Below are 22,959 nucleotides of genomic sequence, written 5' to 3' on the forward strand. Positions count from 1 at the left end.
CGTATGGTGTATTGTATCGTATCGTATCGTATCGTATCATATCGTATCGTATGGTGTATTGTATCGTATCGTATCGTATCGTATCATATCGTATCGTATGGTGTATCGTATCGTGTTGTATCAAATCGTATCGTATCGTATCGTATCGTATCATATCGTATCATATCGTATCGTATGGTGTATCGTATCGTATCGTATCATATCGTATCGTATATCTTTGTAAAGCTGAGTTCTGCTGGTTTTTACAGTGTGTGTTTGATGTCTTTGTGTTCTGGTTTGTGATTGGGGGATTAAAGGTTTACAGTAATGTGCTCTGTGTGTGGTCGTCTGAAGCCTGAACTTTCCTTTGTTTTTTATTTTTGTCAGTTACTGGAACCAGAAAATCACCTCCTGTATCTGTTTATGTTCTTGTTTGTTTCTGAGCAGATGTCTTAAATAGTTACTGTGGTGGATTGATCAATCTCGGATGAGGCTTCTTCAGTCGATTGATTGGTTTTATTCTGTCATCAAACAACCTAAAATGTAACACACTTTTCCACATGTTCACTCAGAAACTATCCCTATTTTTTTATAAAAAGAGGGAAAAAGAGAGAATAGTCTTTCAGTTAGCGAGCAGGATTTCTTGATTTTACTTTCAGTAATTATTTCCTACTCGAAGGCTACGTTCACATCACAGGTCTTAATGCTCAGTTCTGCTTTTTTAGTCTAAAACAGAACAAAACAGAATAAACATTCAGTAAATCTGCCACCAGATCCAAAAAGCTGCATAAGAACAAATGAGGTTGCGTTTTTTTATTGGTCTGTTTATTTATTTGTTTGTTCTGTGACAGAAAGACTCTTTAACCTTCCTGTTGTCCTCGGGTCAACTTTGACCCGGGAGAACAACAGGTGTCATTATGTGCTGTCATCAAAAAAATTGAAATGCTTTTAAAACAGTATCCTGACTAGAATTTTACATAAACCAGTCTGGTCATAATCCATCAACATATTTTCCTTTGATCTCAACTATAGTTAAAATAATTCATCCCGGGTCAAAATTGACCCGAGAGGACAACAGGAGAGTTCAGGACTTTTTACATTCTTTCTTTGAGATCAATAAAGGACTTCATGTTTTTTATTGGCGGAGCATATTGGATTCAAATGTTTTTTCCAATATAATTTTACTGTGACGATCAAAGATTTCAGCAGTTACATAAAAATTAACTTAACTGTGTAAAAAAAAAATCAGGCTCATTGCGTAGAAGAAAAACCAAGAACAAGGTCAAATCATGAAGGTGGATTATTTGTTGCGGAGGTCAGCAGACAATACAGATGATGAGGATGAGAGCGAGAAGGCCACATGTTTATTTTTACCGGGTGTGAGGCGCCGACGCTGAATGATGACAACAGCCGATACGTGCTGAGAAGTGAGACGTTAAAAAAAACTCACATGAAGTCCGATGTGACCCGTCCTGACCGCCGTCGCTCAGTTAGACATCAGATATGAATCAGATCCAGATCAGACCACATATGCAGGTGGTCCAGAGAGGCCACTTCAGCATGTTATTGTGATTTTCTCTGTTTGTCTGCACTCAGATCTGCTGCTGAGGCTTCTCTCCCTGCAATCAGGGCTGCTTCTATGCATCTGCTGTCAGATTAGAAGCTCTTAGATAAAGACAGGAAATAAAAACAGAGAAAACCAACAAACAAACGCACACAGATTCACACCAACATAAAACATCAAACTGTAACATTTCTGTGAAGTTTGTAGTCGTCACATAATGAATAGAGTTTGATATCTTTGGCATTCTTTTGATTTTGGTCTGAACACTGAATATTAAAGTAATGACATGATTCTCTGACTGATCTCTTGTATAAATAATGTTGTTGAACTGTAGTTTTTTCTTCCTGAAAGTCTCCGTCAGTCCAAACGGCGTCACTCTGCTCTCTGAGCGTCGCTCCGAGCTGCTCTAATAAAGTTTTACAGTCTGTGTGAAAGCTGATCTCTCAGTAACTGGACTCCTGCTGTAACACATCCAGCTGACTCAGCTTTCCGTGAGCTGCATCCTGTTACTGAGCAGGGGATCCCCGACGCGTTCACATCAGGGAACCCCAGATAAGATCCGCATCAGACCTTGCAGAGCCCCGTAGCACAGGATCCTTCCTAGTTAGATATCATCTGGTAGATTATGTTAAAGCTCGTTATTCTCTCTGTAACAGGAAGCATAGATCAGGGCTCCTTAGTGCTGGGCGATAACAAATCTAATCTGCAAAATCAAATCAGAATCAATAAAAACAACTTTATTGTCCACCTTTGTTGTGCAAAAGTGAAAATTTGTCTTCATCTTGCAGCACGTCAACATCAGTATCACATCATTCACATCATTTTAGACTATATTAGATGCAACTTTGTAAAAAAAGCAAGAATTAAAGATAAATGAAGACCAATGTAAGAGGTAAAGTGTCAGGTACATGCTATTCTAAACAATGTTGGCATGTCCATTGATTACCAGACATCAATATGCAGAAACTATTTTTTAAGGCAGTTGAGCAAAAATAATAAAAGATTTGCACCATCTGCAAGGCTGATATCATTACACATAAATACAGGTGATCTCACACAGCTGCTGACTGTCAGCACCAGATGCCACTAGACAGAGACGAAAGAGAAGAAGAAGAAAAGTCCGAACACTAACTGATCTGCTGCTGTCGGTGTTTGTACATCAGTCTGATCATCTGCAGACTTTCAGGTTTGGACAAACTGAACAAAGTAGAATCTGGAAACGTGTTTATTTGACTCCGAACACTTCAGCTCCGCTAACCAGAGATGATACCTGGTCTCTTTATATCGGAGGAAGGTGTCACCCAGTGCAGCGGCGTGACAACAACGGAGGAATAAATCAGATATATCAGGCTTTGATGCACACACAATACCTGTTAGTAGATCAGTTCATTGTTGGTTTGGATCCAAACATGAGATTTGTTAACAAGATATAGAAAAATATAGAAAATCACCAGAATGCTCCTGTAAGAATAGTTCTATAATCACTGTATTGTTCTGTGCAGCAGTCTAACATGTGTCGGTACAGCTGATAGCAGCAGTCATCTCTGCACACACAGGCCTGCAGTGTGGCAGCGAGCGGCTGCTGCTGCTGACAGGCAGGAGGCTGTTTTTAGCCTGTGAAGGTCACACACACACACACACACACACACACACACACACACACAGGTCTTATCAGTTACCTCCCTGCTCCTGCATCGCTGTTCACATATACTGTTACAGACCTGCAGGGTCACTGTAGTCGAGTCTGCTGCTTATAGACGTGTGTGTGATAAACTCCAGGTTTACATTTCTAACTCTACGGGACAGTTATAAAGAGCAGCAGTCGGAGGCTTCACTGATTCTGGAAGTGTTTTCACCTCATTCTCTATCCCCCTTTTCATTAACAGTGCATTAATTAAGATTTGAGACATTTACTAATGATCATGAATATCTGATATGAGGTGGTGTCACTGAGCAGTACTATCACTCTCATTCATACTGTGCTGCCTGCTGTGTTGTCAAAGGTTATAAAGTGGTGTGAAAAGTGACCTAGAAATTAAAACTTAACAGATTCACGCTGCAGATTGTAAAAACACGTGATCCTTAGCTTCCGTCCACCGTTGCGGTACGCACATGACCTCACTCTAAGCTCAGTGATTGACTGTTTCTCTCTGAAATGCACCTTGGAAGTCGTTGTTAACTTCTACCCGACATTATGTCCACAGTCTTGTAGCTTTGACTTTACACCAAAGAACCTGATGTTTTCTAACACAGTTGTTCCTCGTTTGTTCTGATGATTCAACCAGGAGAGTTTCATGTTGATCTGAACTGTAGAAGGACTGAGACGTTGTCTATGAGAAAAGGAGTTTTACTTTATTTACTATATGATATGGATATGGAGAGTTTAAAGTGTGTGTGTAGTGTGTTATGTTGTGTATGCAGTGTGTACAGTGTGTGTGTAGTGTGTTATGTTGTGTATGCAATGTGTAGTGTGTGTGTAGTGTGTTATGTTGTGTATGCAGTGTGTTATGTTGTGTATGTAGTGTGTTATGTTGTGTATGCAGTGTGTTATGTTGTGTATGCAGTGTGTAAAGTGTGTGTGGTGTGTTATGTTGTGTATGCAGTGTGTAAAGTGTGTGTGGTGTGTGTTATGTTGTGTATGCAGTGTGTAAAGTGTGTGGTGTGTGTTATGTTGTGTATGCAGTGTGTAAAGTGTGTGTGGTGTGTGTTATGTTGTGTTTGCAGTGTGTAAAGTGTGTGAGGTGTGTTATGTTGTGTTTGCAGTGTGTACAGTGTGTGAGGTGTGTTATGTTGTGTGTGCAGTGTGTGCAGTGTGTGGTGTGTGTTATGTTGTGTGTGCAGTGTGTGCAGTGTGTGGTGTGTGTTATGTTGTGTATGCAGTGTGTGCAGTGTGTGAGGTGTGTTATGTTGTGTGTGCAGTGTGTGCAGTGTGTGGTGTGTGTTATGTTGTGTGTGCAGTGTGTGCAGTGTGTGGTGTGTGTTATGTTGTGTATGCAGTGTGTAAAGTGTGCGTGGTGTGTGTTATGTTGTGTGTGCAGTGTGTAAAGTGTGTGTGGTGTGTTATGTTGTGTATGCAGTGTGTGCAGTGTGTGGTGTGTGTTATGTTGTGTGTGCAGTGTGTAAAGTGTGTGAGGTGTGTTATGTTGTGTGTGCAGTGTGTACAGTGTGTGAGGTGTGTTATGTTGTGTGTGCAGTGTGTAAAGTGTGTGTGGTGTGTTATGTTGTGTATGCAGTGTGTGCAGTGTGTGGTGTGTGTTATGTTGTGTGTGCAGTGTGTAAAGTGTGTGTGGTGTGTGTTATGTTGTGTGTGCAGTGTGTACAGTGTGTGAGGTGTGTTATGTTGTGTGTGCAGTGTGTAAAGTGTGTGTGGTGTGTGTTATATTGTGTGTGCAGTGTGTAAAGTGTGTGAGGTGTGTTATGTTGTGTATGCAGTGTGTAAAGTGTGTGGTGTGTGTTATGTTGTGTGTGCAGTGTGTAAAGTGTGTGAGGTGTGTTATGTTGTGTGTGCAGTGTGTAAAGTGTGTGTGGTGTGTTATGTTGTGTGTGCAGTGTGTAAAGTGTGTGTGGTGTGTGTTATGTTGTGTGTGCAGTGTGTAAAGTGTGTGTTATGTTGTGTGTGCAGTGTGTACAGTGTATGTGGGTCAGTGTGAATGGCTCACAGTGAAACTAGGCCACTCTGCAGCTCTGCACAGGCCTCATATTGTTCGAGTTCATTGAGCAGCTTCCTGAGAGAGAGAAAAAACTCTCCAAACATTCGCTCACATCGGTTCGGTTTAATCCAGCCGGCGGTGGTGAAATAAGCTGGAAGCTGAATGACCCCGAAACCAGCTGGAGTCAGCAAACAGCGGCGGGAGAGACGACAGAACGCAGACCGTTACAGAGGCTTAATGTGATGTAACAGAGAGGTTCGACGTGACGGAGGTCAGCACAAGTGTCTCAGTTAAATGTGTTTTCACTACTTCCCTTTAAGTCTTCATATTCAGCATTCATAATCAGAATATAAACACTGAGACATATTCCAGATTACATTTATTAATGCAACGTCAGTGGGAAACAGTTTATGACAGTACATTCATTACATACATGAGCGTAATATATAGGAGACGGCAGCATCTGTTATATCGTTAAAGTATATATACAACTATTTGAATAAACAATCAATCGTTTTAGTTTGTTTATTTTAAGCAAATATTCTCTTTGTCTAACTTCTCAAATGTCAGGACTTCCTGCTTCTCTCAGTTTAAACTGAATATCTTTGGGTTTCTGACTTCTGGTCGTACAAAACAAGACACTTCATGACGTCACCTTGGACTGTGGGAGATTATAACAGGCATTTTTCATTATTTTACATTTTATACACTAAATGTTTAATCAATGAATCAATAAAATAATCAATAAATAATCAATAATGAAGATACTTGTTAGTCGCAGCCCTGCTAGTAATTGATATTTTATTTATTTTATTTCATTTTATTTTTGTTTTTCCTTTGCATCATTTTAAATACGTCTCCTTTCTCCCATTACCACTTCTCTACCTTTTAATTATTTACTATTTTAAATTATTGTTATTATTTTTCACATCTGACACACATTTACAACTTATATAACACACATCATACATTCAGGGTACACAAGTTCCCCAGTAAACATACATGAAGTTTCAGCATCATATCCATCTACCTGGTGTACAGAAGCCCTGAGAGGCAAATGAGAAAAAGATTCTGCTGATTTCTAAGTCTAATATAAATTGTTTTTCTCACCTGTGTTTATGATTTAAACGTATAATATGTAATTATTCCACATTAAAATGTCTAAAAACAACTAGACCTATGTTATATATGTTGTTGAGTTGTGTATTTTCAAACCCAGAGAAATCTGTAATTTAATCAAAGTAACGGACCGTTTCATTTGGTCGCCTGTCGATGGCGTCATACCTCCTCTACCAAAGAGTAAACACGCACCAGATGCATACGGCGGCGCTGTGTTTGTCCGCTACAATGGCGTCTACCAAAGAGTAACTTACACACATACAAGATAATACATCGGTGTTGTGGTTGTTCCACACAAACTGTTATAAATGGACTTTTATTCAGTTTTAAGACACATTTTCATGATAAATTTAGGTGGTTTTTAACTATATCTTTTAGCCGGAAGACGGATTTTAGTCATTGGACGTCTGGATCTTAAGTTATCAGAGAAACAAACTGGACAAACGTTAGCAGCAGCTCGGCTAACAGCCCCTCCAGGAAGTCCGCTGGTCATTATTGATTTTTTAGGTGAAACAGCTTTAATTAGTATTTTTAACGATTTTAATCTGCGTGTACGTTTGTTTTTGGAGAGGAGGAGACCTCTGCGGATAATTCGGCTCCTGGTAGAAACCGACCGAACGTCTGGATCTAAAGTTATAAGAGAAATAAACCGAACAAGTGTTAGCAGCAGCTCGGCTAACAGCCCGTACCGGACGTCCGGTGGTCGCCGTACATTGTCGGAGAAACATTGATTTTTTAGGTGAAACAGCTTTATTCAGTGTTTTTACCTGTTTTTACCTGAAATTACATATTGTGCGTTTAAGAACAGGTGATTTTTTTTCCAGGATCATTTTTTAAAAAGTTTTTGTTGTTGTAATACTCATTTCGGCCACAAGAGGCTAAAGTGCAGCACTACCCCCTTGTTCTAAATAGAACTAAAAGCATTCATGTTTTCTTCCAGGTGAGTTTTAATTTCTACATGCACTCTAAACACATGGTACACATATTGTGTGATAGCAAGTTATGTAACATTACTGTCATGTGTTTCTTTTGTCACCTGGAAGAAAACATGAATGCTTTTAGTCCTGTTTAGCACATGGGGTAGTGTCTCACTTCAGCATTTCAGAGAGAAAACAACTCAGATCACACTTAGAAAATTGATCATCAGAACTTTTTTTTCCTCACTTGCCTCTCAGGGCCTCCGTACTGTTTGTCTGTTTAGTTGTGTTTTCCTTTGTTTGATTGTTTCGCGTGAGTGTGTAGAACTGATATTATATTAAATCATTATGTTCGCTCCTTTGTACAGAACTTTGGTCACTAAAAACTGAAACTATGTCAACAGGACTTGTACGTTACAAAAGACAAAGATAACACTTAACATAAAGCTTCAAATGCATCTCACGGTCTTCTGCTCAGTTGTGAAATCAGCTGCTATTTCAAGGTCAAGAATGAAAGTTTGAATTCTGGAGGTATTGAGGCACCGCTGGGATTTGAACCCAGGATCTCCTGTTTACGAGACAGGCGCTTTAACCAACTAAGCCACAGCGCCACTGTTGGACTCTTCTTCTCCTCTCTTAAGCGTCATTCGAATCTGCAAAGTCATTTATGAACAGAAGTGATAAAGATCTAAAAGACAGGAGCATCGTCTTCAATGTGGATTTTGATTTGTGCAAATGAGTCTTTAAAAAACCAGGATATCTCATGGATCAATTTAGTGTTTTAGTCCAAATATTGGATTTGGGTTGTTAAAATATACCAAAAAAACTCTCATCATGTGATCTGATTTCATTGAGGCACTGCTGGGATTTGAACCCAGGATCTCCTGTTTACGAGACAGGCGCTTTAACCACTAAGCTACAGCGCCTCACATCTATAGGTTCAAATAGATGATTAAAATAATGTAGCAGATGACATATCAGTAAATCAGTAAAGAAAAGGGAAGAAAATAAAACCAGCTAATAATTAAAAAAAGACAAACCGATACACTGTCTACAGGTTCATGTTGGAGATTTTCAGTCATCTATGAATGTTTTTATGTTTGAAAAGAGGCAGACGAGTTTGAAAATGAACATTCAGGATGTAGATGGTTCACTGGGAGGATATCAGGGGTTAATGGAGGCTTACTGTGGTGACCTGTGATGGTTAAAAGTAATCCATGTTCATTAAAATGGGAAGCGTGGTGTTAGTGAGTAAAGATTTATTCATATAACACTTTTCAAACCACAAGTTACAAAAAGCTTCACATTGAAAGCAATAGATGTAATAACATTAATATTAATTTTAGTACTATCTTCTATGAGACAGGGGAGCAAAGTTGAAAACCTGAAAAGGTGTAGCCAGCTGAGTGTCATCATCACTACAGTGAAAAGAAACATCATATTTTCAGTTGTGAAGGAATCTGTGATGTTATTTCAGTGCTTCATTCTTCTCTTTTATTGTCTGTCAGCGTAGTCGATGCTACAAGTGTTTTTAGAAACGATCCAATCAGTGTGGATTTAAATAACCAATGAGAGGTTGAGTTTCTGCTGCAGTGCTGTAGGTGTTGATCTGTGATCATTTATGTGCGACAGAATAGTTAATAAACACATTTATACAAAGGATACTTACTGATACTTTCATATGACGATACTGAAGTTCTCTTTGAGTAAAGTGAAATTAGTTTCTGCAGTCTGAGGCACTGCTGGGACTTGAACCCAGGATCTCCTGTTTACAAGACAGGCGCTTTAACCACTAAGCCACAGCGCCACATGCTCTTGTGCTAGATGTTGTTCAAAATTTTGTTGAGCAAAACATTCACCAAAACCAACATGATACTGGTTGCTGCAGTGAGACCAGTAAAAAGTTTTACAGAATCTCTGGTTTTCGTCTTGTGTCTGTACTTTCATGAAGTGGACTCATAAAGATTCAGAACACTGGAAAGTACTTTATTTAAGTTGCATTGGCAGACACATCCTCCTGTAGTTTCTAGGAAATTATTTCTTTGTTAATCAGGCACTGCTGGGATTTGAACCCAGGATCTCCGGTTTACTAGACAGGCGCTTTAACCAACTAAGCCACAGCGTCCTCAGTCTCATCTTCTCTCATATTAAAGGTGCCGTCACACTGAGGCGACGACATCTAAGATCTGAAATCATAAATTTATGTTTATTGTCTTGATTGTGATCCATATTGTTGTTTCAGTTGAAAATAAGGCAAAAATATTTTAAAGAAAAATGGTCACCAAGCAAGTATCCCAGGATAAGATGTAGAAATAGTAATCACTGTGAAATGTACCCCACAACCATCAGATACTGTTGGGATTTGACAGAATTGTCAGTGGCGCCACAGCACCTTCTCTCACATTAAAAATACAATCATATCCTAAAAAAAGGCTCTAACTTTGTTGGAACAACAGTCCAAAACTCCAAATATTAAATTACTGCACTGCAATCAACCAAACCTGACATCACCACCTTTAATATGAGAGAAACTGTTATCAGAGGTGCTGTGGCTTAGTTGGTCAAAGCGCCTGTCTAGTAAACAGGAGATCCTGGGTTCAAATCCCAGCAGTACCTGATTATTATAATTTTTTTATTGCCAAAAATAATGCCAAGTATCCGTTAATTCGGAGATCAATAGCGTTTAGGAGCCTCTGTGCAGCGCTGTTCTGAAATGTGAGTCAACCTCTGTGTCGTTGCCTGGGAAACTCTTGGTAGCGTAGCTCCATTAAGGAATAGGGCAGAGTGCAATATGTTTGCATAGCAAGTGGGAAAGTGACAATGGATGGGAGTGGAGGAGCAGAGGAAAAGGTTAGCAGTAAGTTGTCAGTCTGACAGTAAATGTACAGTACAGACTCCAGTGTGTCAGTAAATAGATGCTGCAGCTTCTCAAGAACAAAAAAAATTACGTCTGTTATCTCCCCAACTGCTGGAAAAGTGAGGGGGTTAGCTACAAAGTTAGCAACAATGGGTTAGCCTAACCTGAAGATGCTAAACAGAAAAATAGAAAACGGAGAAATGTACAGCTGCTGAGTTCACTCTGTCCCGTAACATCCAACAATTCTTATCTCGTCACACCCACGACTTATCGATTAGTTGAAGATTATGTACGATTTCAGTCGACCAAGAGTTTCTTCAGTTGACTACAGCCCTGTAAACATCAGGCACTGCTGGGATTTGAACCCTGTAAACATCAGGCACTGCTGGGATTTGAACCCAGGATCTCCTGTTTACAAGACAGGAGCTTTAACCAACTAAGCCACAGCACCTCTGATAAACTGTCCTCTAGTATTAAAACTACAGTCATATCCTGAAAAATGAATGCAGCTAATAATTCTTTTCATAACCAATAATTGTCAATTGTCAATCATTGAAATCAACCAAAACTGACATCCCTAGACTGCACCTTTAATACGAGAGAAGATGCCATCAGAGGTGCTGTGGCTTAGTTGGTTAAAGCGCCTGTCTAGTAAACAGGAGATCCTGGGTTCAAATCCCAGCAGTGCCTCTTTATTATTATCCCTCACGTTTAATCCACCACCAAGATGCTTCTTTGTGAGCCTTTAATTTAAAATATTAAAGAATGTTATCTGTCATACTAAAGCTATAGTATGATATATAATACATCAGCGTTGTGGTTGTCCATCACAGTGGCGTCTACCAAAGAGTATACACATACCAGGTGATACATCGCCATTGTGGTTGCCTGCCAGAAACTGTTTTTTTTGTATTTTTATGATTTTTTTTATCATTATCATTTCTATGAACTTTTTATATCTTGGTCGTTTTTAACTTAACTGGATGAAGGATTTTAGTCATTGGACATCTGGATCTTAAGATATAAGAGGAACAAACTGAGCAAATGTTAGCAGCGGCTCGGCTAACAGCCCCTCCCAGACATCCTCTTCCTGCCAAACAGCATCAAAGAAACACCGATTTGAATGCTTTATTTAGTGTTTTTACTGGTTTTAATCCCTGTGTACGTTTGTTTTGGAGAGGAGGAGACCTCTGAGGATAATCCGTTTAAGGTCTGAGAGACTGAAACGCTTCAGTGTGAATTTGATTTGCACAACCGAGTGTCCTCAAGTACAGAAACAGTGAATCATGGGAAACTGAACAAAAGACAAGTCATACATAGGTTCAGGATTTTCCATGACAACAAGGCACTGCTGGGATTTGAACCCAGGATCTCCTGTTTACAAGACAGGCGCTTTAACCAACTAAGCCACAGCGACCCTGTTAACATCGTCCCTCATATTAAAGGTTCTATATGTAAGAATTATGATGCACTTTATATTTATTAATTGCTTTTTATTGGTTGAGACCTTCCCTGACATTCTTGGTTGTCTGTAACAGCCTGTGGACTGATTTCTATGTGAAGGACCTGAGCTGGATTTTCCGCAAAAATCCAAAGGATGTGACATTTTCTCATATTAAAGCTACAGTCATATCTTGAAATAGGGCTGCAACTAATAGTTCTTTATATAATCAATAAATTGGTTGAAAAAACGTAAAAATGTCATCAGACGTCTTGTTTTGTCTTGATCGTATTGTTGCTTCAGTTGAAAATAAGATGGTCAGATTCAGGAAGTCTGCTGGGGGGCAGTCGTATCAGACACGTGTTAAGTTACTGCTGATGCAAACCCAACATTTCCTGCTTCACTTAACAGAGTTAATTGTGAAGAATTAACAGGAAGTAGGTCCCCTTCAAGGGGTCACAAATAAGCGTCTTGCTGGTGGATTAAACATGAGAGATAATAAGCAGGCACTGCTGGGATTTGAACCCAGGATCTCCTGTTTACTAGACAGGCGCTTTGACCAACTAAGCCACAGCGCCACTGGTGACACCTCCTCTCATACTAAAGGTGTCGTCACACTGAGGCGAAGACATTTATGAGCTGAAATTATAAAATTATGTTTATTGTCTTGATTGTGATCCATATTGTTGCTTAAATTGAAAATCAGGCAAAAAAATTTTAAAGAAAAATGGTCACCAAGCAAGTATCCCGGGATAAGATGGAGAACAGTTAAACACATTTATACAAAGGATACTTACTGAATACACTTTCATATGATACTGAAGTTCTCTTTGAGGCACTGCTGGGACTTGAACCCAGGATCTCCTGTTTACAAGACAGGCGCTTTAACCACTAAGCCACAGCACCACATGCTCTTGTGCTAGATGTTGTTCAAAATTTTGTTGAGCAAAACATTTACCAAAACCAACATGATACTGGTTGCTACAGTGAGACCAGTAAAAAGGTTTACAGAACCTCTGTTTTTCGTCTTGTGTCTGTACTTTCATGAAGTGGACTCATAAAGATTCAGAACACTGGAAAGTACTTTATTTAAGTTGCATTGGCAGACACATCCTCCTGTAGTTTCTAGGAAATTATTTCTTTGTTAATCAGGCACTGCTGGGATTTGAACCCAGGATCTCCTGTTTACTAGACAGGCGCTTTAACCAACTAAGCCACAGCGCCCTCGGTTTCATCGTCTCTCATATTAAAGGTGCCGTCACACTGAGGCGAAGACATTTATGAGCTGAAATTATAAAATTATGTTTATTGTCTTGATTGTGATCCATATTGTTGCTTCAGTTGAAAATAAGGCAAAAATATTTTAAAGAAAAATGGTCACCAAGCAAGTATCCCAGGATAAGATGGAGAAATAATGCCTCAATGAAAAGGTAATCACTGTTAAATCAACCCCAAAACCATCAGGCACTGCTGGGATTTGAACCCAGGATCTCCTGTTTACAAGACAGGCGCTTTAACCAGCTAAGCCACAGCGCCTCTCATGACAGCTTCTCTCATATTAAAGGTTCTATGTGTAAGAATTATGACGCACTTTATATTTATTAATTGTTTTTTATTGCCAATGAGTGAACGGGTTGAGACCTTCCCCAGCTTTCTCGGTTGTCTGTAACAGCCTGTGGACTGATTTCTATGTGAAGAACCTGGGCCAGTTTTACCATGAAAATCCAAAGGATGTGACATTTTTGTGCGTTCCTGAGTGCCTTGCCTCTCTCACGCTAATGTCAACAAATGACCGGCAGAAAACAAGCTCCAGAGTGATAGCAGAACAGAGCTTACCCCTTTAGTTCTTTCTGTTGGTCGTCAAAAGGTGGTAATAAGTACACATTTCACAACAAAAGCACAGTGTGTTGCTCCGCGAGTACAGCTCACTGAACCTTCCGAGGTTTAGTAAACACGGTTGGTAAAAAAAAAAAAATTGGTAGTTCGCAGGTCGGGTCAGGTGGTTGACAAAGCACATGTTTGTGGGATGGATGGTGCAAACTGGCTCTCACCTGTGCATCAGTGCAGATGATGTGTGATAGAACATTTCGCAAAGTGAACAGCATATTCCAGGAACTGATGGGATTTGAACCCAGGATCTCCTGTTTACAAGACAGGCGCTTTAACCACTAAGCCACAGCACCTCTCGCTTTGTCGCTAGATGCTGTTCAAAGGTTCGTTGAGCAAAACATTTACCTAAACCAAGGTGATACTTATGACTGCAGTGAGACCAATAAGGTTAATCAGGCACTGCTGGAATTAAACACAATCTCCTGTTTACAAGAGAGATGTTTTAACGACTAAGCCACAGCATCACTTTTCCCTCCTGCAGCTGCTGTTTTAAGATTTATTGAGCAATGTACAGCATGTTGATGAAGACTATAGTGGGAATATTTTTAAGCATCTTAAGACAGTAACAGGGAGGTAATCACTGTGAAAGTAACCCCACCAACAGCAGGTACTGCTGGGATTTGAACCCAGGATCTCCTGTTTACTAGACAGGCGCTTTGACCAACTAAGCCACAGCACCTCTGAAAAACTGTCCTCTCATATTAAAACCACAGTCATATCCTGAAATAGGGCTGTAACTAATAATGCTTTTCATAATCAATAATTGAAATGTCATCAAGTGTCTTGTTTTGTTGGAACAACAGTCCAAAACTACAAAACATTAAATCTACTGCACTGAAATGAACCAAAACTGACATCACTAGACTGCACCTTTAATATGAGAGAAACTGTTATCACAGGTGCTGTGGCTTAGGTGGTTAAAGTGCCTGTCTAGTAAACAGGAGATCCTGGGTTCAAATCCCAGCAGTGCCTGTAAGAACTCTTCTTATTGTTCACCTCTGCTGCAGTTACAGAGGCTTAAAAATATTCCCACTACAGTCTTCACCAACATGCTGTACATCACTCAACAAGTCAGTAGACAGAAGCTTAAGGAGAGTAAGGTAAAGCTGTGGCTTAGTTGGTCAAAGCGTCTGTCTTGTAAATAAAAGATCCTGGGTTCAAATCCCAGCAGTAACTAATTAACAGGGAAATTATGTCTCTACTTAAAATAACAAAATATCTTCCAGTAAATATAAGGTGACCCTGATTAAACGATGACCCTTCCAATAAGTGCTTTTGGAAAAATAAATTTTACTATGTGAATATAACTTAAATCATAGTATGGTTATATACTCACACATTCTCCTACCAGGCTCTTGAAGGCAGTCAACAGTTATTTTCTCAGGCAGTTAGCATTTATGCAACTGTCTGTTTGTCTTGTTGAGCTCCTTATCATCAGTCACAGTGGTATTTGGCAGCTTGACATATTCAGTTCCTGCAGTAGAGACGTCAGAAGACGCTTTGGACTCGTTTTCACTCATCATGAATTTATTTCCTCCGTAGCAGAAAAACACATTACATGAGCCTTCAGAAACTCCTGCAAGTTAAACTGGACTAACCAAACTCTTTTAGTGCTGACTGACTCTAACACACTCACTATAAACAGACTTTAAGACACTCACTAGCCTAGCAACATTAATGCTACAAACAACCCATAATGCAACACTATGTGTAGAAATCAGTTTTCCACTGGTACTTTATCCACTCAGAAAGAATATCTGACATTGTGAACACGTAATTGACCGGTTGTTAGTGGAGTGTGTATGCAAATTAACCTATAGACCGTCATGTGTAACCAGTCAAAAATATTATTGGCAGCTAAATAATGGTTTAACGTTGATGTCCCTAGTGCAGTCACACCAAGGCGAAGATATTCCGGAAAAAGATGGTGAAATAATGCCTAAAAAAACAGTAGTAGAAAGGTAATCACTTTGAAAGTAACCCAACAACCATCAGGCACTGCTGGGATTTGAACCCAGGATCTCCTGTTTACAAGACAGGTGCTTTAACCAACTAAGCCACAGCGCCTCTGAGAACGTGTTATATTAAAGCTGCAGTTACATCTTAGATGTTAATTAAAAGTGAAATGTTAAAGGTCTTAGAGCAAGGTTTAGTGTGAATTTGATATGTGAAACTGAGTGTTTTCCAGTGCAGAAACAATGAATCATGGGAGATTAAAAGATTATACAGGTTTAGGGTTCTTAAGGCCGTGACACACCGATTGTCGGCCAATGTCGAGCCATCGGTGAGCATCTGTGGCCCTGGTTTTTGCAGTGTGTCCCGCATTATTGGCAGTAGTCAGACCCCAATCGACAGCAGAGCTCGTCGGTGAGAGAGATCACTCTGGTTGGCTGTTCAGCTTAATGAATCAGTGAACAAGAAGAGAAAAGGAAGCGACGAAAGCAAGCAAACGACTTTCCTTTCTTCTTCCACAACCAAAAAACCAATGGCTGATAAAGCCAGTGCCATTTGCAACTTCTTATCAGACATATTCTCAATTAGTAGCTATATTATGAAACTGTCTGTGGTGAGCGAGAGTGGAGTCAAAATGTTAAGCAAACGCTGCATTCCCAGTTCTTCTGGTTTCCCTTTTTGAATGACCAACACAGTCTACTGTGTATATTGAGTTATTCACTCTAAAGCAGGTGCAGAAAGTATATGCCAGTTGGCTGTAGTCTTTGTGGTGTGTTCAAAGGTAACTTTTTGGCCCAGACAAAGGCAACGTAACAGTCAACCTTCATCACTGCAAGTTCTTTGATGTCGGTTTGGTGTGTCTGGGCCTTTAGAGACTGAAATGCTTCAGTGTAACCAAGCGTCTTCAAGTGCAGAAACAGTGAATCATGGGAAATTTAAAGACAGCTAACACACAGGAGGAGGGTTTTCCATGACATCCAGGCACTGCTGGGATTTGAACCCAGGATCTCCTGTTTACGAGACAGGCGCTTTAACCAACTAAGCCACAGCGCCTCTGTCAAATGCTAATTTTTCAATATCAATCTACAAAAGCAACACTGCCGTAACAGCTGAAATCCATGAACTACTTCCTTTGAGTAAATCTCCTCTTTCCTCTCTTCTTGTAACTATGACGGTTCCATATTTGTTCCATAAGTGTTTTTAGAAACGATCCAATCAGTGTGGATTTAAATAACCAATGAGAGGTTGAGTTTCTGCTGCAGTGCTGTAGGTGTTGCTCTGTGATCATTTACATATGAGAGAATAGTTAATAAAGACATTCATACGAAGGATACTTACTGAATACGCTTTCATATAATGATAGTGAGAAGTTCTCTTTGAGTAAGTTGAAAGTAGTTTCTGCAATCTGTGGCCAGTAAGTGACATTCTCAGTTGTCTGTAACAGCCTGTGGACTAATTTCTATGTGAAGGACCCGGGCCAGTTTTTCCACAAGAAGGATGCAACGTTTTTGCAGGTTCCTGAGTGCCTTGCCTCTCTCCCGCTAACATCAACAAATGACCAGCACTCTCCACAACAAAATCTGTGCTGTTGGTAAAAAAAAGTTGGCGATTTGGGGGTAAATTTATACCTGTACTTTCATGTGGTCAAGCACTATCCGACTGGAATCCAATTACCCAAAATGCATTATAATGCAAGGTGCAAAGAGGTCCAAAATGCTTGCATCTTCAAGGCACTGCTGGGATTTGAACCCAGGATCTCCTGTTTACAAGACAGGCGCTTTAACCCCTAAGCCACAGCACCTCTTTGAGAAGCTGTCCTCTCATATTAAAGCTACAGTCATATCCTGAAATAAGGCTGTAACTAATAATTCTTTTCATAAAATACACTTAAAAACACATTTAAAAAAAAATGTCATCAGACATCTTGTTTTGTTGGAACAACAGTCCAGAACTCGAGGTGAGTTAACATGAGGAAAAGCTGAAGATCTCATGCTACATTTGCTTTCACTGGATCCAAAATGCTGATTTTCTTTCAATCAAACCAAATAGTTTCTTACTGTAATGAAATACAGAATGAACAGCATCTTCCAGGCACTGTTGGGATTTGAACCCAGGATCTCCTTTTTACAAGACAGGAACTTTGACCAACTAAGCCACAGCACCTCTGAGAATGTGAGTTGTCATATTAAGGCTGCGGTCACATCTGAGATGTTAATTAAAAGCGAAACTTTAAAGTCTTAGAGACTGAAACGCTTCCATGTGAATTTGATTTTTGCAACCGAGTGTCTTCAAGTGCAGAAACAGTGAATCATGGGAAATTGAACAAAAGACAAGTCATATAGAGGTTTAGGGTTTTCCATGACAACCAGGTACTGCTGGGATTTGACACATAGTTGTGTGATTTGGGCAGTTGCAGATTGGCTCTCACCACTGCATCAGCACAACAGGAGCCTCTGTGTGTTAATGAACACACCTACGGCAGTAGAATCCTGATTCCTACATATAGAACATTTTGATCTTGTTTGAGTCAAACCACATAGTTTCCTTCCGTAATGTACCAGCATCTTCTAGGTACTGCTGGGACTTGAACCCAGGATCTCCTGTTTACAAGACAGGCGCTTTAACCACTAAGCCACAGCACCTCTTGTTCTTACGCTAGATGTTGTTCAAAATTTTGTTGAGTAAGACATTTACCAAAACCAACATGATACTGGTCGCTGCAGTGAGACCAATACGAAGGTTTACAGAAGATAATTTCCCTGTTAATCAGGGCCTGCAGGGATTTGAAACAACAAACTCCTGTTTACAAAACAGGAGGGTAATCACTGTGAAAGCAACCCTACAACCATCAGACACTACTGGGATTTGAACCCAGGATCTCCTGTTTACAAGACAGGCACTTTAACCAACTAAGCACCCCTGTTAAACTGTCCTCTTGTATTAAAACTACAGTCATATCCTGAATCCTGAAAAATGAATGCAGCTAATAATTCTTTTCATAACCAATAATTGTCTGAAAAAAGTAAAAATGTCATCAGGTGTCTTGTTTTGTTGGAACAACAGTCCAAAATAACAAAACATTAAATCTACTGCACTGTAGTTAACCAAAACTGACATCACTAGACTGCACCCTTCATATGAGAGAGAGAGCAAGAAACTGTTATCAGAGGCGCTGTGGCTTAGTTGGTTAAAGCGCCTGTCTAGTAAACAGGAGATCCTGGGTTCAAATCCCAGCAGTGCCTCATTATTATCCCTCATGTTTAATCCACCACCAAGATGCTTCTTTGTAACCCTTTAATTTAAAATATTTAGCTTCATCTACACCCGAGCAACATATTTGTTTTGACTGAAATTAAATGATGAATCCTGGCTTTTAAAAGTCACCTGCACAGATCCACATTAAAAAGACACATTTTCCAAGTTAATTCAGTCTGTAAGAACTCTTCTTATTGTTCATTTCACCTCTGCTGCAGTTACAGAGGCTTAAAAATATTCCCACTACAGTCTTCACCAACATGCTGTACATCACTCAACAAGTCTTACGACAGAAGCTTAAAGAGGGAAATGTGATGCTGTGGCTTAGTGGTTAAAACTTCTGACCTCTAAACTAGAGGTTCTGGGTTCAAATCCAAGTAGTCTCTGATTAACAGAGAAATTGTCTCCTGCAAAGTACAAAAACATGTGTCTCTACTTGAGTAAAATGCTTTCCAGTAAACGTGAGGTGATTCTGATTAAAGGGCAACTCCTCTTCCTCCTCCAACAACTGCTTCTGGGAAAATAAACATTGAACTAACATAACTTACTTCATAGTATGGTTGTATACTCACAAATTCTCCTACCAGCCTCTTGAATGCAGTCAAGAATTGTTTTCTCTGGCAGTTAACATTTATGCAAGTGCCTGTTTGTCTTGTTGAGCTCCTCATCATGCGCCACAGTGGTATTTGGCAGCTTGACATATTCAGTTTCTGCAGTAGAGACGTCAGAAGACACTTTGAACTCGCCATGAATTTGTTTCTTCTGTGGCAGAAAGACACTTTACAGTAGCCTTCCTTTCCCTATTAATCAAGCACTGCGAGGATTTGAACCCCGGATCTCCTGTTTACGAGACAGGCGCTTTAACCAACTAAGCCACAGCGCCTCTGGTAACATATTCTCTCATATTAAAGGTGCAGTCATACTGAGGCAAAGACATTTAAGGTCTGAAATGATAAATTTATGTTTACTGTCTTGATTGTGATCCATATTGTTGCTTCAGTTGAAAATAAGGCACAAAATATTTTAAAGAAAAATGGTCACCAAACAAGTGTCACGGGATAAGATCGAGAAATAATGCCACAGAAAAAAGTAATCACTGTAAAACCTACCACTAGAACCTTTAGGTACTGTTGGAATTTGAACCAAGGATGTCCTGTTTACAAGGCACGCACTTTAACCACTAAGCTACAGCACCACTTTCACTGGCATGAGATGCTGTTCAAACCTTTTTGAGCAAGACATTTACCAAAACCAACATGATACTGAGACCAAAGTTTACACAGTCTCTGTTTTTCTTCTTGTGTCTGTACTTTCATGAGGTGGACTCACAAAGATTCAGGATACTCCAAAGTACTTTAGTTAAGTTGAATTGGAGGACATATCTTTCTGTAATTTCTAGGAAACTATTTCTTTGTTAACCAGGCACTGCCGGGACTTGAACACAGGATCTCCTGTTCACTAGACAGGTGCTTTAACCAACTAAGCCACAGCGCCTCTGGTAACAATTTCTCTCATATTAAAGGTGCAGTCACACTGAGGTGACGCCATTTAAGATGTGAAATGATAAATTTATGTTTATTGATTGTGATCCATATTGTTGCTTTGGTTGAAAATAAGGCAAAAATATTTTAAAGAAAAATGGTCACCAAGCAAATATTCCAGGATAAGATGTAGAAATAATGCCTCAATGAGAATAATAGAAAGGTAATCACTGTGAAAGTAAACCACAACAATCAGGGGGCTGCAAAACATAATGTTTCAGACCTTTTATGTTTTTATGACAAGTGTAAGCGATGAAAAAGACATCACTGGTTTTCGTGCCACTGCTAGCTCCACAACTGAGCAACAGGAGACCATCTGTAGCTCACTTATTGGCTACTGGTGTCACTATTGACAATGATCTTCTGATTCCTGATACACAATTCTCACACATTTTCTTTTAGTCAAACCAGACAGTTGCTTTATGTAATGAAGAGCAGCATGTTTCAAGCACTGCTGGGATTTGAACCCAGGATCGCCTTTTCACAAGACAGGCGCTTTAACCAACTAAGCCACAGCACCTCTTACTCTGGTTCGAGATGCTGTTCAAAGGTTCATTGAGCAAGTCATTTACAAAAAACCAACATGATAATGATTGCTTCTGTGAGACCAAGGTTTAGATGCTTAATATGAACTTGATGACACATCTTTATTTAGTTTCTATGAGATTATTTCCCTGGTAATTAGGCACTGCTGGGATTTGAACCCAGGATCTCCTGTTTACAAGACAGGCGCTTTAACCAACTAAGCCACAGCACCCCTGTTAAACTATCCTCTAGTATTAAAACTACAGTCATATCCTGAAAAATGGATGCAGCTAATAATTCTTTTCATAACCAATAATTGTCTGAAAAAAATAAAAATGTCATCATGTGTCTTGTTTTGTTGGAACAACAGTCCAAAACTACAAAATATCAAATTTACTGCACTGCAGTTAACCAAAACTGACATCCCTAGACTGCACCTTTAATATGAGACAAACTGTTATCAGAGGTGCTGTGGCTTAGTTGGTTAAAGCGCCTGTCTAGTAAACAGGAGATCCTGGGTTCAAATCCCAGCAGTGCCTCATTAACAGGGAAATAATCTCATAGAAACTAAAGAGACATATGTCTTAACTTAAAACAATAAAATACTTTACAGTAAATATGATTAAAAGATGACTCCTCCTCTTCCAACAATTGTTTCTGCAAAAATGAATATTGAATATAACTAACATCATAGTATCATTACATTGTAAAACACTCTCCTACCAGGCTCTTGAGCCTTGTAATTGACTGCCTGTTTGTCTTTTTGAGCTCCTTATCATATGTCACAGTGGTATTTGGCAGCTTGACATATTCCGTTTCTGCAGTAGAGACGTCAGAAGACGCTTTGGGCTCGTTTTCACTCGTCATGAATTCATTTCCTCAGTGGCAGAAAAACACATTACACGAGCCTTCAGAAAACTAGATTTGCAGACACAGAGCATGATTTTCCTCTTAATCAGGCACTGCTGGGATTTGAACCCAGGATCTCCTGTTTACAAGACAGGCACTTTAACCACTTGCAAGTCATTTACCAAAATCAACATGGTTGCTTCAGTGAGACCAAGGTTTAGATGCTTAAGATGAACTTGATGACACATCTTTCTTTAGCTTCTATGAGATGATTTTCCATTTAATCAGGCACTGCTGGGATTTGAACCCAGGATCTCCTGTTTACAAGACAGGCGCTTTAACCAACTAAGCCACAGCACCTCTGAGAACATGAGCTGTCATATTAAAGCTGCAGTCACATCTGAGATATTAATTAAAAGCAAAACATTTAAAGTCTTAGAGACTGAAACGCTTCTGTATGAATTTGATTTTTGCAACCAAGTGTCTTCAAATGCAGAAACAGTGAATCATGGGAAATTGAACAAAAGACAAGTCATATAGAGGTTTAGGGTTTTCCATGACCACCAGGTACTGCTGGGATTTGAACCCAGGATCTCAGCCACAGCGCGTTGCTGCCCAGCCACAGCTCCCTGAGCCTACCAGTGTTTAGTTAACACTGTTGGTAAAGAACAGTCGGCAGTTTGGTTGATTGACTAACGCATAGTTTTGCATGTTGGGCAGTTGCAGATTGGCTCTCACCAGCACAACAGGAGCTTCTGTGTGTGAACGAACACACTTATGGCAGTGGGGTGGGGGGAAATCCTGATTCCTACATATAGAACATTTTGATCTTGTTTGAGTCAAACCAGATAGTTTCCTACTGTAATGAAAAACAGCATCTTCCAGGTACTGCTGGGACTTGAACCCAGGATCTCCTGTTCACTTTAACCAACTAAGCCACAGCACCTCTACTAGCAAGTTCTCTCATATTAAAGGTACAGTCATATTTTTTTTTTCTCAAATTTTAAATAGAGGATAACCCCCTTGAGATGTACCACCTCGTTTTCAATCAACATAATAACATGGACATACACATCAGGGCTCTCCCACCATCTTAAACCCCCACCGGCTACATTTGTTACATGAGTCATCTGTACAGAGGATGAACAAGAAACAAAATAAATGAATAGATCAAATAACATTATGTCAAAGTATAAAGGCTACTTATGAGTAGAAATGAAAGTACATGCAATCAGAAACAAGAACAGGTAGTTTTAAGGTGGACAAGCAACGAAGTCTTGAAGTCATGGAATGAAGTAATTTATCTGAGAGAGTTAGGCAAATTATTCCAATATGATGGTGTTTTAAACTTAAAAGCACATCTCCCGATTTCTTTTGAGATTCTAGGCACATAAAAAAGGTTGTTGAGTGCGTCTAAGT

At 39.6% G+C, this 22,959-nt stretch overlaps 1 protein-coding gene and 26 non-coding genes across 27 annotated transcripts in view; 6 read left to right on the top strand and 21 right to left on the bottom strand.

Moving 5' to 3' along the window:
* Nucleotides 1–22,959, top strand: part of LOC121911191 (LIM domain-binding protein 3-like) — a 95,484-nt gene that overhangs the window by 16,726 nt on the left and 55,799 nt on the right. The window lies entirely within an intron of this gene.
* On the bottom strand, nucleotides 7,767–7,840 carry trnat-cgu. Its single transcript has one exon. It is a non-coding gene; the product is annotated as a tRNA-Thr (tRNA).
* On the bottom strand, nucleotides 8,083–8,155 carry trnat-cgu. Its single transcript has one exon. It is a non-coding gene; the product is annotated as a tRNA-Thr (tRNA).
* trnat-ugu lies at nucleotides 8,964–9,036 on the bottom strand. Its single transcript has one exon. It is a non-coding gene; the product is annotated as a tRNA-Thr (tRNA).
* trnat-agu lies at nucleotides 9,281–9,355 on the bottom strand. The gene has a single exon. It is a non-coding gene; the product is annotated as a tRNA-Thr (tRNA).
* Nucleotides 9,772–9,845, top strand: trnat-agu. Its single transcript has one exon. It is a non-coding gene; the product is annotated as a tRNA-Thr (tRNA).
* Nucleotides 10,464–10,537, bottom strand: trnat-ugu. Its single transcript has one exon. It is a non-coding gene; the product is annotated as a tRNA-Thr (tRNA).
* Nucleotides 10,703–10,776, top strand: trnat-agu. The gene has a single exon. It is a non-coding gene; the product is annotated as a tRNA-Thr (tRNA).
* On the bottom strand, nucleotides 11,430–11,504 carry trnat-ugu. Its single transcript has one exon. It is a non-coding gene; the product is annotated as a tRNA-Thr (tRNA).
* trnat-agu lies at nucleotides 12,032–12,105 on the bottom strand. The gene has a single exon. It is a non-coding gene; the product is annotated as a tRNA-Thr (tRNA).
* On the bottom strand, nucleotides 12,361–12,433 carry trnat-ugu. Its single transcript has one exon. It is a non-coding gene; the product is annotated as a tRNA-Thr (tRNA).
* On the bottom strand, nucleotides 12,678–12,751 carry trnat-agu. Its single transcript has one exon. It is a non-coding gene; the product is annotated as a tRNA-Thr (tRNA).
* Nucleotides 12,990–13,063, bottom strand: trnat-ugu. The gene has a single exon. It is a non-coding gene; the product is annotated as a tRNA-Thr (tRNA).
* On the bottom strand, nucleotides 13,638–13,710 carry trnat-ugu. Its single transcript has one exon. It is a non-coding gene; the product is annotated as a tRNA-Thr (tRNA).
* Nucleotides 14,023–14,096, bottom strand: trnat-agu. The gene has a single exon. It is a non-coding gene; the product is annotated as a tRNA-Thr (tRNA).
* Nucleotides 14,316–14,389, top strand: trnat-agu. Its single transcript has one exon. It is a non-coding gene; the product is annotated as a tRNA-Thr (tRNA).
* trnat-ugu lies at nucleotides 15,411–15,484 on the bottom strand. Its single transcript has one exon. It is a non-coding gene; the product is annotated as a tRNA-Thr (tRNA).
* Nucleotides 16,350–16,423, bottom strand: trnat-cgu. The gene has a single exon. It is a non-coding gene; the product is annotated as a tRNA-Thr (tRNA).
* trnat-ugu lies at nucleotides 17,099–17,171 on the bottom strand. Its single transcript has one exon. It is a non-coding gene; the product is annotated as a tRNA-Thr (tRNA).
* On the bottom strand, nucleotides 17,940–18,012 carry trnat-ugu. The gene has a single exon. It is a non-coding gene; the product is annotated as a tRNA-Thr (tRNA).
* trnat-agu lies at nucleotides 18,539–18,612 on the top strand. Its single transcript has one exon. It is a non-coding gene; the product is annotated as a tRNA-Thr (tRNA).
* Nucleotides 19,435–19,508, bottom strand: trnat-cgu. The gene has a single exon. It is a non-coding gene; the product is annotated as a tRNA-Thr (tRNA).
* trnat-agu lies at nucleotides 20,046–20,119 on the bottom strand. Its single transcript has one exon. It is a non-coding gene; the product is annotated as a tRNA-Thr (tRNA).
* On the bottom strand, nucleotides 20,613–20,686 carry trnat-ugu. Its single transcript has one exon. It is a non-coding gene; the product is annotated as a tRNA-Thr (tRNA).
* On the bottom strand, nucleotides 20,850–20,923 carry trnat-ugu. The gene has a single exon. It is a non-coding gene; the product is annotated as a tRNA-Thr (tRNA).
* Nucleotides 21,157–21,230, top strand: trnat-agu. The gene has a single exon. It is a non-coding gene; the product is annotated as a tRNA-Thr (tRNA).
* Nucleotides 21,827–21,900, bottom strand: trnat-ugu. The gene has a single exon. It is a non-coding gene; the product is annotated as a tRNA-Thr (tRNA).

Source organism: Thunnus maccoyii, chromosome 14, assembly GCF_910596095.1.
Source record: "Thunnus maccoyii chromosome 14, fThuMac1.1, whole genome shotgun sequence".
In the NCBI taxonomy this organism is placed as follows: domain Eukaryota; kingdom Metazoa; phylum Chordata; class Actinopteri; order Scombriformes; family Scombridae; genus Thunnus; species Thunnus maccoyii.